The sequence below is a fragment of the Geospiza fortis genome, unplaced genomic scaffold, assembly GCF_000277835.1.
Source record: "Geospiza fortis unplaced genomic scaffold, GeoFor_1.0 scaffold98, whole genome shotgun sequence".
Lineage (NCBI taxonomy): Eukaryota > Metazoa > Chordata > Aves > Passeriformes > Thraupidae > Geospiza > Geospiza fortis.
The window spans coordinates 11,601,896-11,614,302 of NW_005054306.1; the positions used below are offsets into that span (position 1 = coordinate 11,601,896).

The 12,407-nt window shown below is 37.5% G+C and overlaps 1 protein-coding gene across 1 annotated transcript in view; it reads right to left on the reverse strand.

Moving 5' to 3' along the window:
* Positions 1–12,407, reverse strand: part of PTPRK (protein tyrosine phosphatase receptor type K) — a 297,434-nt gene that overhangs the window by 238,747 nt on the left and 46,280 nt on the right. The window lies entirely within an intron of this gene.

A 12,407-nucleotide genomic window follows, 5' to 3' on the forward strand; every position in this document is an offset into this window, starting at 1 on the left:
AAAATGGAGGGAAGAAAGAAAGAAAAAAAAAAGGGGGTGGGTGGGAGGTGAATTCCATACTCCTAAAATTTTGGAAAGGAAAAAAAAGGGGGTAGGAGGGAACAGTTTTAATTTGGGGTGCAGCTCTTTATTCAAATGTGTTGAACCTAACTAATGGTTCTGTAAAGCTACAGCCAAAGAAAGCTCGTGTCTGATTTAGCTGCTTTGTTGTGACAAAATACCCACTTAACACATTTTTCTGTTTCAATGCGCTATGCCACATTTATCTAACATATGTAAACAAATAATGCATTAAAATGCATGCCATGTTCCATTTCAGTAGGATTTCTGAAACAAGACAAACAAAACTGAAACTACTTGCATAGCATTTTGAAAAATATTGGTTATGCTACACATTATACTTTGGACAAATAGTAGTAAATCAACACCCAGAACTGTAATTCAGACTGAATCCAATGCTACCAAGCTAAGTACATCTGATGTTCCAGCTCTTTTTGGAAAACCAGACAGCTGCTGCTAATTTCCATTTTATTGTTCGAATACATGCTGTTAAAGACCTCATAATTAAGTGCAGGGACAAAGATAAAGCTATACTTTAAGGCTCATTTCATCCTTATAATAACAAAAGTAAAAAAAATAGGCGCATGCAAACATATGCTCACTCATATACACACAAATCCCATCACATGTATCATTTTTAGTTAAAAGGGAAATGTGCCAACGAAACAAATTTCAGCTTTGTTCTGATTTCTCTGTTAAGTCACACATCAACTTATCTTCTGGCTACAGAAAACTTGGTTTAGCAACCTGGAAATGCATTGCATGCTGCTTGATATTTTAACCTGTATCAAAAAAGCATAACCATATTTTGAAAACTTGTCACAGCTTTCACTATATTACAAATAGTTTAATAACGCAGCTCGTATAGGGATCAATGTGAAGGGCTCATGCGTCTCCCACAAAAAAAAAACAGATTGTTACTCTGCATTTAAGTTTTACATTAAAAAAACATTAGAAATATAGTAACAAGAACTTGTCATCCCCTTGACTAACCATTATGGAAAAAGGGAAGGGTTTGGTTAAGGGTGGTTTTTTTGCTGCTTGCCTGCAGCTGTGGGTATAGCAGGAGAGAGAAACAGGGAACAAAATTAGAGAAATACCAATGTTCTATTCATCAAAGATAAACACGGCAATTCATGGCTGATTTTCTTTTAACCACTAAACCTCTGAAGGAGAGGACCAGTTGCCATGCAGACACACAACAAATTGATTATATTGAATATAAAAAGTAACCCAAAAAAAAAAGGCGGGGGTAGACAGACATGTAGGTTGTAACTGCTTCTTAATTAATTTACTGGAGGTTCAAAAGTTTACAGCAACCCCTTAAGCATGGTGGAAAAGAAAAGGGTGAAAAACAGGGGATCAACTCATATGAGAGTGTTGACCTGAGCATGTGCATCATTAAATTGTCACAAAGAAAGAAGAAAAAAAAAATCCGACTAAACAAAGGCTATCTTTCTCCATTCCTACCTAGAAGTCCACAAAGACAGAAGACTTTTCGGTTTTGAGCTGTTCGGGGGTTGGGTTTGTTTCTTTGTTTCTTGGGGGCTTTTATCATTTTCAGATGAAGTCTACTAGTGAAGTGAACCAGCCAACTGCAATACCTGAAGCTAATCTGGTCCAACCAAATTGACTAATGATCAAACCCACCAAAGTTACAAGACATGAGCATAATGCTCACCCAAGGGGGAGCCACATACACTAGATAAAAAGTGTTTTACTGCTGAAGTTTGACAACTGGAAGATGCAGTATCATCTCTAATTCCATTCTTCTTGTTTTCTATGTCTTGCAAGGTGGACTGGTAATGCCCTAAACATGCCTTAAGCCCTAAGATCCTTTAGGTGTCTGCTGTTGGATCTGCCACAACTGCTGTTTCTTCTCCCATCCACAAAAATCAGTGGCAGGATGACACCCCCAGAAATCCATACCTCCAACTGAGTTACAAAATTCTCTTGTTCTGTCTGGTGCCTTAAGGCCACCACTTGTTGAGTGCTACCACGAATATTTGATTTCTCTTTCAGTAACTCAACAATACACTAGTAAGACTGGAATTACAGGACTTGTGTAATTTAAATTTTTTAAAGGCTTATCATAGTCATTCACATCGAACAAATATGCTTTCCTTGCTTGTAAGTAATTTCATTCAATAAATAGCAGCAAACTGCTACCACCACTTTCAATTGAGAGTTATTTTGTTCCAACAGACACCACCTACTGAATAATGAGAGATACATTCACTGCCTGGAGAACATAGCAAAGACAGCAAGACTGTCAATTATGGAAAAAAAGTAACCCAAGCCAAAAAGCTGACTCTAGACAAAAAATTTACATTATGAAATTTCTAGAGGTAAGTCACACACAAGCACCAAACAGGCACACACAACCACCCCCAGAAATACGATGTGCCCACCACAGCAGGTCAGTAAAGTAATACTGGAACAACCCCATTAATTCTTCTGCTCTGCATTAGCAGGGGTGTCCACATAATCTGTACCTTCCATGAGCATGGAAAACATGTCTTTGCTCTGCCTTGCAGTTGTCCAGCACTAACAGCACTGTTGGGATTCCATTTGCTGTTGCTTGTCTGTGACATAAGGAACGATGCAGTAAACCTGGCAAATGCATCAAGAAAAGCACAAGGTTTCCAGCTACAGGACCCACTCCAGCAAATTAACAGTACATGAAAAAGTCTCATGGATGACATACTAAAGGCTCCAGAAGACACTGAGGCCACCAAAAACCAAACAAAAAAAAAAAAAAAAAAAAAAAAAAAAAAAAAAAAAAAAACAAAAAAAAAAAAAAAAAAACCCCAAAAAAAAAAAAAAAAACCACCAGGAAAAAGCTTAGATTGCACTTTTAGGTAGTCAAGATATTTCACTGAGGAAATCCACTCCAAAATGTTTTATACCAATTTTTAAGATCTTCTGGGAGTTGCATATAAAGACATTTAAAGAAAATAATGAAGAAGTTCCATAACTGACTAGGAAGAACAGGGAGAACTCTCTAAGAGGAAAATAATATGTCTGAAAAGACACCAGTGCAATCATTTCTGGCTTGGAGCCTGGAGAATTGTCTGTCTGACTGTGCCATTGCTCTATCTCCCACAGGGCAATTGCCTGTTTGCAAACTTCCCATCACTATCTTAGGGCCAGAAAATTGCTCTACTTCAGATGGTGTTTCAGAACTTCCAGAACACGGTTATAATTTACTTCACCCTGGTAAGAGGGGCAAGGAGGGTGAGGGTGACTTTAAAATGCTTTGTAATATCTTCTGGACAAAGCAGAAAGTTCAATACCGGTTTGTTTAAATACATGGACCTTGTACATTTGATCAGAATGCGATTCTGGCACAAATAAACTGATACACTTCCCCCCCATCTTTGAATTTTGATTATTTTCTCCTTCAGAGCAACTATCTCAGTTGTTTTTCCAATGTCACCTCAAACAAAGTCTAAACTTCAGAAAAGAAGCACATGCAGGGCAGAGAGAATTAAAAAGGTACGAGGTACTTATTTCTCTCTGAGGAGGTCATACCACCAGTCAACATGGGATTTCTATTACATACTAGTCTGGATGAAGAATACCTTTTGACTTTACTCCAAGCCTCAGGCTTGTTCCCCATTTAGCACTAGAAAAAGAGAAAATATTTTAAATAAAACTATCAAAACAACCAATACATTATAGTACGGTGTGCACATACTCAAAAAATTCTTCTTGAGTATTTCATCTTGCCCTAAATAACAAAAGTCAGAAAAGGACAAAAGAAAGTTAAGTAGCTGCATAACTCTCAGAATTACTTTTTTTCCAGCTGTACTGGTTTTGGCCGGGATAGAGCTCATTTTTTCATAGTAGCTCATTTTTTCATAACATGGCAATGTTTTGGATTTGCTCTGGAAACAGCATTGATAATACAGGGATGTTTTAGTTACTGCTGAGCAGTGGTTGCACAGAGCCAAGGCCTTTTCTGCTTCTCACACCACCCCTCCAGTAAGTAGTAGGGGGGTACACAGGCTGGGAGGGGGCACAGCCAGAACATCTGACTCCCCACACACACAAATGACCAAAGGGATACCCCACACAATATGGCAACATAGTCAGCCTATAAAGATGGGAGAAGAAGGGAAAAGAGGGGACATTCAGAGTGGTACCATTTGTCTTCCCAAGTCTTGTTACATGTGATGGAGCCCTGCTTTCCTGAAGGTGGCTGAACACCTGCCTGCCCATAGGAAATGGTGAATTAACTCCTTGTTTTGCTTTACTTGCACTCACAGCTTTTGCTTTACCTATTAATCTGTCTATAGCTCAACATACAAGTTTTCTTGGTTTTGCTCTTCCAGCTCTCTTCCCCATCCCACTAGGAAGGAAGTGATGAAGAGAGCGTGTGGCACTCCACTGCCAGCTGGGGTTAAGCCACAACCCCAAAGGGGCCTTGGGAGTTGGTCGGGGAAAATACAGACTACTGGCAGCATACAATGCTTCACAGCAAAAAGTACCTAAAAATATATCTTATCAGTGTTGAATTGATGAGTTCAGACTTTTAAACTGAAAACCCTGACTCTTCAAGGCCCATGAATTTGGAGACTGACTGGTTTCCAGTTTTGAAGTACAGAGATTTTAGTGAACTTTCTGATAATGATTCAATACTGCACTATTATATTTTTTTCTTTTATTCTCTTTCACTTAGGGGTAGTCCAAAAACCCCTAGCAGAGCACAATTCATTACTCAATCTTTTCAGAACACATATAATGAAATGGAAGTATTATCAATTTCTGCTTTCTTTTAACCATCTACTTCGAGCATATATCACTGATTTCTGCCATAATCCTCTTTCATTCATTTCGCTTTTCATGTGAATAAAAGAGCCAAGTGGAAGAGTATATCATTGCCAGCTCCTTGATAGTGTGATATTCACAATTTTTCTTAGAAAGGGATAGGATCTTGCAGAAGCTGATAAAAATATGACAAAATCTGAAGCTTCTTATGTAACAAGTAATTATGATTTTCCACTACAGACTGAAATCCTAAAAAATAATAATCTCTACAAAAGGAACCATATCCAGAACTTCTTTATTTACACACCAGGATTTAAGTCAATCTTGTATTTTTGGAAAAAAAAAATTAATCAGGCACTCAGAGATGGCTGATTAGCAATACTGTGTTTTCCACTTCACTGCCTGACAGTGCTTGCAGTATGACAGGGAGGAGAATGCTACAGACTTTTCATAATCTTGGTAATCAAGGTTAATACAAAATTTGCATACCACCTTGCAGAGGCAAGGAATGTTTCCTGCAAGAGTGCTGAGGTTAAAGTCACATATATCTCCCCAGAAATTAAGCACCAGCTAAAAATATTACATATTTATCTCAAAGTAAGTACTCATGAGCTTACAGCCAGTACTGTTCCACTTAAGATTTTTAGGTAATTATTAAGGTAATTCATAACACAGATTCATATGGCATACTAACCTCCAAATCTTTCACAGCCTTGGGAAACACCAAGCATCTACTAAATTTTCACCACTTCACCCTGAAGATAATCACTATTTTGCAGGGAACAGTGAAAAAAGGTCAAAATCTTCATCAGACTCGTTGGCACTACATTATTTGATGGAAAGAGACTTGAAGAGTCTTGTATGTAGAGCTATGTAATTCCTTACAATACTTCAGTACTTCGAGTATAATATTTCTACTCTCCTTTAAGTGCAGATCATACACATAGCAAAGGAAACCCAGAGAACAGCAGAACAAAAGAAAGCTCCTTACAAATTGTAATATAACAAAGAGAAGCAGTGGAAAAGACAATATTGGAAATTTTAAACAACAGAAAAAGGAAGGAGTAAACTGCTGACATCTCTTTTTTCAGAGTAAAAACTCTCCAGCTTCTAAATTCTGTGAATTCAGTTTTTCTGTAGGACTAAGAATAGAGCAACAGAAGCAACTGCTCAGATTCTACAGCTCTGTAGCCTGTAAAAATGAAGGCATCCAAAGCCATTTCTTCTACACCCCTGCTGGAATGGAGTTCTAGGTGCGTTTTGTGGAGGCAGAGCCATCTCTGCTTGCAATGGTGAAGTAAAGCTTGGATCACACACTTAGACATGACTGACACATTTTACCCAATTAACAATAATTTCTGGTATTTTAAATTGTAATAATTCTTTGATACTAATTAATCGGCTTGGCCCTTTTTTAATGCAGCAGACCCCATAATAAATTAGGTCTCACCAAAAGAGACTAACAAAATTCAAACCCACCAAGCTAGGAAAGTTGTTATATACATCTCTTTAAGGCAATTTTAAAATTCTTAAATAAAGAAAGAAAGGTGGTGGGCAGGAGACAACACAATAGGTGAGAGAAAGGCCAGCAGCATATATCATCATCATTTACCTGCTTTCCCATCACCACCATTTGCCTATCCCTCAGGAAGTTCCTGTGCCCATAAATGAGCTAACTCTGGAAGGAAAGAAAGCACGTTGTGGCTGGCCTGCAGAACATCCCCTGCTGAAACAATGCCACAGACTTGAACTAACAGTCAAAGCCTGCTTGCTGTCTCTAAGAAAAAATAAAGAGTTTCCAAGAAGTCTCCAATGGTGTTACTGAAAACCTAGATGCTGGCACTTCAGCTGTGACAAGGCTTGTTTGGGCAATGCTCACTTTCACTCCCTGCACTATGGTTTCCCAGTTTGAATACTAGAATAAGTCAGTACTTGTACAAATCCTTTGAGAGCTGTGAGTGCTTTGTGATCTGCAGAACTAAATTATTAAAATGGTTCCAGTAATCACTCTATTGGAAATTATGTGGATTTTTTTGTCATCACCAAATCAATAAATATCTTGGAAGAATTGAGAGAGAAATGTGACAGATATGCTTGCACACGTTCATGTTTATCCTAGCAGTTAAAAAAAAAGCTGGTGTTTTGTTTGTACTGGCAAGGCTTGGAAAAGCAATAAGAAAGACTTTTTAAATAATGAACTTTCTCTAACTATTTCTTCAATTAACCATATAAAGAAGTAGTCTTCTGATTAAGAGCTGCCTAGCGAGTAATAGTCAGGAGAACACTTAGGGGTTTAGAAAGTGTTTCTGATGAGAAAGCAACATCATTCCTCTTTGGAGATATTTTCAAACATTAGCGATAGTGGTAAGTAGTGAGGCAGTTCAAAGTGCTTTCATTTGGTGAAAACTATGAAGGAAAGAAGACAGACAAAGGAACTAAACATATAAGCCATTTCATTGCGCAGTAATGAAGTAGAAACAAAATAGCTTATTGACAGTCACCTTAAACTCTTAAAAGCCACAAAGCATTCTCAATGGAGTTATTCCCCAAAAAGAGTGCTAAAGAATGATGCACCTACACAAGAAACATTTCAGTGACTTATAGTACCTGTAAACACAAGCTGTTCCAAGTTTAAAGAAAAAAAACCCTCTCAGTTTATTCAGTATTACCTTAGATTTCTGTAATTATACAGCTTACTTATCTTTTACTAACACTCTTTTCTATTTTAAGAAACAATTTTTATATCTCTGGTAGAATGAAACACCAATCACCCTCCATAAAGTTCCAGTTCATACTTTATTTCTGAGAATCTTTAGAAACTTGAATAATTTAAAAGGTTTAATTTTAAATTTCAATTTTAAAAATTCTAAAATATTATGCTACCCCAAGTGAGATTGAAAGGAAGTGGTAAGGGGAAAAGAGCCAAGAGAAATGGGTGGTAGTGGCAGACAAAGTTAGGTCTTATTTCTACAGCCAGACAAAATTTACACAAAATATGACCAAACTGGTTTAAATAACCACAGAATAAAAGTTAAATTACATTTAGGAATCCAGAAAGAAAGTTAAGCACACATTGACTTGGGGGTGCAGAAGGCTGGGAATCCACAACATATTTCTGTCAGGCACATTCATGGGTCTAAATCCTGCCGTGTGACCAACGTCCATTCTCATTTTCAGTCTGGTTTACCCACCAGACCAAAAAGGCCCCTAATTCTTGAACCAGAAGAGGATTCCCCTTCACATTAGTGAGGATGTTGCATAATTCTATCATATTCCTCTAAACTGGATCTTTTCCCAGGCCAGATAACTTAGTCTACTTCAGCATTGCCTCTCACACAGCTACAAATGACTCTCCTCTGCCCCTGAATTCCTCATGATGAGATTTCCATCAGACAATTTTCACTGTCTTGCCACTGAGCATCCAAGACTGATACAGAGAGCTGTAACGTTAACTGGCTGACTGCTTAGCAGTGTTGCTCAAAATTTTCAGGAAAAGCACTTTCATATTGCATTCTTACATTCAACTAGTTCTTTCTCATCAGACATTCTTACATTCAACTAGTCATTCAATTTACATTCAACTAGTTCTTTCTCATCAGAAACACTTTCTAAACCCCTAAATGTTCTCCTGACTATTACACTAGCTCCAATATTTATTTATATAGTGTGTCTTTGGTATTATTATCAGTAATTTTCTGTATTCCAGAATATTTTGAATAAAAGCCTATGAAAATATCAGTCCTTTGGAATGTTGCTGGGGTTTTTAAAATAAATTTTTGTACTTTTTTGATGTTGGATAGTATTTTGAGGGTAAAGTGCATATATAAAAAAAAGGACCTTTGTCCTATAAATAGGAAGTTGGAGTTTAGGAGGGTGAGTTTCTTCTAAAGTTGGCCTATAACTCAGTTCTAAACAGATACTTTCTATTTCACTTGTGGTTTCCCTCCTCAGTATACCAAATGACTAAACCACATCTAAGCCCGTGTCTTCCCAAATTTTTCTGCATGCAGCTTGTTTAGAGTCTCACATGTCTACGAGTTCAGAACAGTGATCTGATATCCAAAAAGGCAACAAATGCTTGTATTTCACAAGAAATCTGTTTCCTACCTTATGTGGCATATGGCCCAACTGTACACACTATTACTCAATCCTCAGTCTACCATCCTCCTGTTATGCTTCTATTACAGTTCCAAGACCTTTCAAGATCATAAAGGAAAGTAATTTTCCAAGATCTTTGAGCAATTTAAAATTTTGCAAATCCAATAAATCATCAGTATTGTAAGAAAGAACAAATTAATGATCCAAATCAGGATTCTCAATTCTGCAAGAAAATTATTTGGCTTTCCAGCATTTTCCTGCAGTATTTCAGAACTGATTAAAGACCTCCTCAGTGCAGTTCAGTATTTTTACTTTGGTAGCTATACTTCCAGGTGCAACATCACTGCTATGAAGCCAGTATCCCATCCAGCACATTTGCTAAGCAACAGAGCACCACTACTGTATAGTGAATTTTTAAAGAAATCAAGTAATTGGTGTTTTACATGTTTGAAATTTATGGTTCTGGGTCAAGAGTTTACTTACCAGTTTCTGATATAAACATCAGCTATGTAATATAAAACCAAACCGAAAAGCCCATGATTCACATTTCACTGTGGACCTCATATGTGAGTGACCACAGATGTGATCCTGGGCAAGCAAAACAAATCTGCTGAGGGTGAGGGGGAGACCATACAAAAACAGCAAACAGAGACTTTTGGGAGACAGTGGTTAAAAAAAAAATCAAGCATACCACAAACAAAATTAAACTGAAAAGGGATGACATAGGTAGCAAGGGAAGTGGAAAAATGACAGAAGCAGAAAGGAAGAGACAGTCCTCAGTAGTCAGATAACCCCTACTGTGCAAAGCAGGAGAGAACTTGGGGAAATGAACAGAAGCATTAGACAAAACAATTCATCCAAACAGGAATAAACATCTCAACTGAAATAAATTAATTACAGTAATAACCAACAAAGAAAACAATGAGACAAAACTCCTAGTCACTTAAAAATTTTAAACTAAAATCCCAAAATAGTTTTCTTTTGAAGCAAACTTGAGGCAGGTCAAAGGTAGCATATTTCCAACAGAGTGATAAGAAAAAGATTACAGAACTAACAAGTACCAAAATCAAATCAACTTTGATCCCAAGAGATTGTCTAATCAAACCCCTTTCTTTGAGAGTTCATCCACATGTTAAACAAGCAGAACAGTGGTTGCAGATGCCTTGCTAGCAGGAGACAGGAGACAGATTGCATCATTACAGGACTTCTGAAACTCCCTGAGTGCAAAATATGACAACTGAAGAATTACCGGCCCCAGGCTTGCAGAAAACCCCAGGAATAGTCCTAGAGTGGAATTTACATCAGAATTTCTTGTCATGTACACTGTAGACACTAGAAGCTTAAAGTATTGCAAAAAATAAATACTATCAGGAAGACAGAAAGGCACCACCTAGTTTCTTAAGCTCAAAGTTCTTGAGTAGCATATATGCTCAAGGCTGGAAGTGTATTCTGGGAAAGGTACAACCATGTTGCGCTTGTCCTGTTCCTGAGCTCTTCTACAAGCTTCCACTGCTATCTGCCAGCAGAGACAGGGTACAAAACTAGATAAAAACTTTTATCCACTAAAGCTACTATAATAAACTGTGCTATGTTTTGTCAGAAACTAAATATATAAATAAATGCCCAGAAGAATACAGTTAAAGAAAGTAAAGGAAATGGATTATTTGAATAATATATTCCTGTGAGTAAAAGGAAGTGTTAAATTCATCCAAAAATGCATAAACTGAATAAACTACAGTGACATGCATAAACATTGTGCTAGTTTTGAACAGGAAGCAGTAATGTTTCAACAGAGCACAGCAGAGTACAGAAATGCTGTTTAGAAGCTAATTAGCCAAGGTGCAACACTCTTGCTATTACAACCTACCTGGCCATGCTACTAACCTCCAAGTCACCACATGAGAGAGCAACCTGTGCTATTCAGCCCCTGATAATCTCTACTCTCCTCCCTCACTTAAAAGTGAAGGAAACAGCAGTGAAGTTTACCAGATTGTAACAAAGTACATGCAAACAATTGTGCTCAGCAGTGATCTTTAGCAGTAACCTTGCTTGTACAGGCAAGGATCCAATTCCAATTCTTGTTATAGAAACCAGTGCTTATTTTCCTCAGTGCTAGCTAAACTCATTGACCAACAGGTAGATAGAAGTGCCAAGATCACAAGCTGCAAGTGTACAGCATGGAACTCCTATGAGAAAAATGAAAAAATATTTCCATTGCAAAGAATAACTCAACTGAAAACTATGGGGGAAAAAACTCAAACTAAAAAAAAAAAAAACACAACAAAACAAAAACCTATCAAGAGCAACGTTGAACCAGAACTTCAAGAGCCAAAAGAACCAAAACCACAAAAAAAACTAACCCTGTTTGTGCAAACAGGCATTTGTGCATAGATAGGACACAGATTTCCCCTGCTGTTCATAAAAGCGATTGTGCAAGATGGCCACAAATCACAGCAGGTTGCATTAGCAGTCCTCCTGTTCTACTCCAGGCTTATGTTTAATTTAAACATAAACTGGGTTACACATGATTTCAATATTCTGTTGGATGACCAAGCAAGGGAAAAAATGAATTTAAGCAGAGTCTATGGAGAGATAATGTGAAGGTTATAACACAAGTGAAAAATGGCCACGTTGCTAAGATAATGCTCCAACCACCAATCTCATTGTCAAGCCTGGCCATCTGTCAGCAGAAACCTGATTTACTGCATATTATGCTGCTATACTTGATCACTACTGTTCTGTTATAGAAGGCTCCCGAGGTTTGTTTAAGGACACCAAATGGTACTCTCTAGCAACATAAAAAGGGTTAATAAAACACCTCCTCAAAAGCTGAGCTTTTGGAACCAGGCTTCAGAACTTTAAATCAAATTTTACCCAGTTTCAATGCCACTGGTAGATGAAACTTCTTTATAAATAAAAACATTAAAACCAGGGAAACAAAGCCCAAAAACACCCAAAAAAATGACAGCAAATTACATCATTTTCACCATATGTTTAGGGCTGCTTGCACTGAAGCTTGTTTATGGATGCTATTTTGATGGTGGGAAATTGCAACAAAATTTAGATAAAAGTACTTTTAAGATACATTCCTACAATATCACTATTCAACAAAACCATTAACAAAGCAGCCACTTTCTTTCATTTTATAATTACTCTGGATATCCAATCTGTTTGCAAGAGCACTAATGACAAACATTTAGATAGGGGCTTGTAGGCTCATGATGTAACAACTCAGGTGAGCACGTGTAATCCAACTCTTCCCCACTCCTAGATGCCAGAACAAAAATGGCCATGTATGAGATTCATCCTTCACACCAAATACCCACTGAGCAAAACAGCTGCAGGTACTTTCTCAGGTTAATCAAACAAATGAAATAACAGCATCCAGTAATAACAAAACAATCTTTCCCTCCAAACAACAGGCTTACACTGCAGGTGGTTTTGTCCCATAGCAAGCAAAGAGGAAAAAAACACAT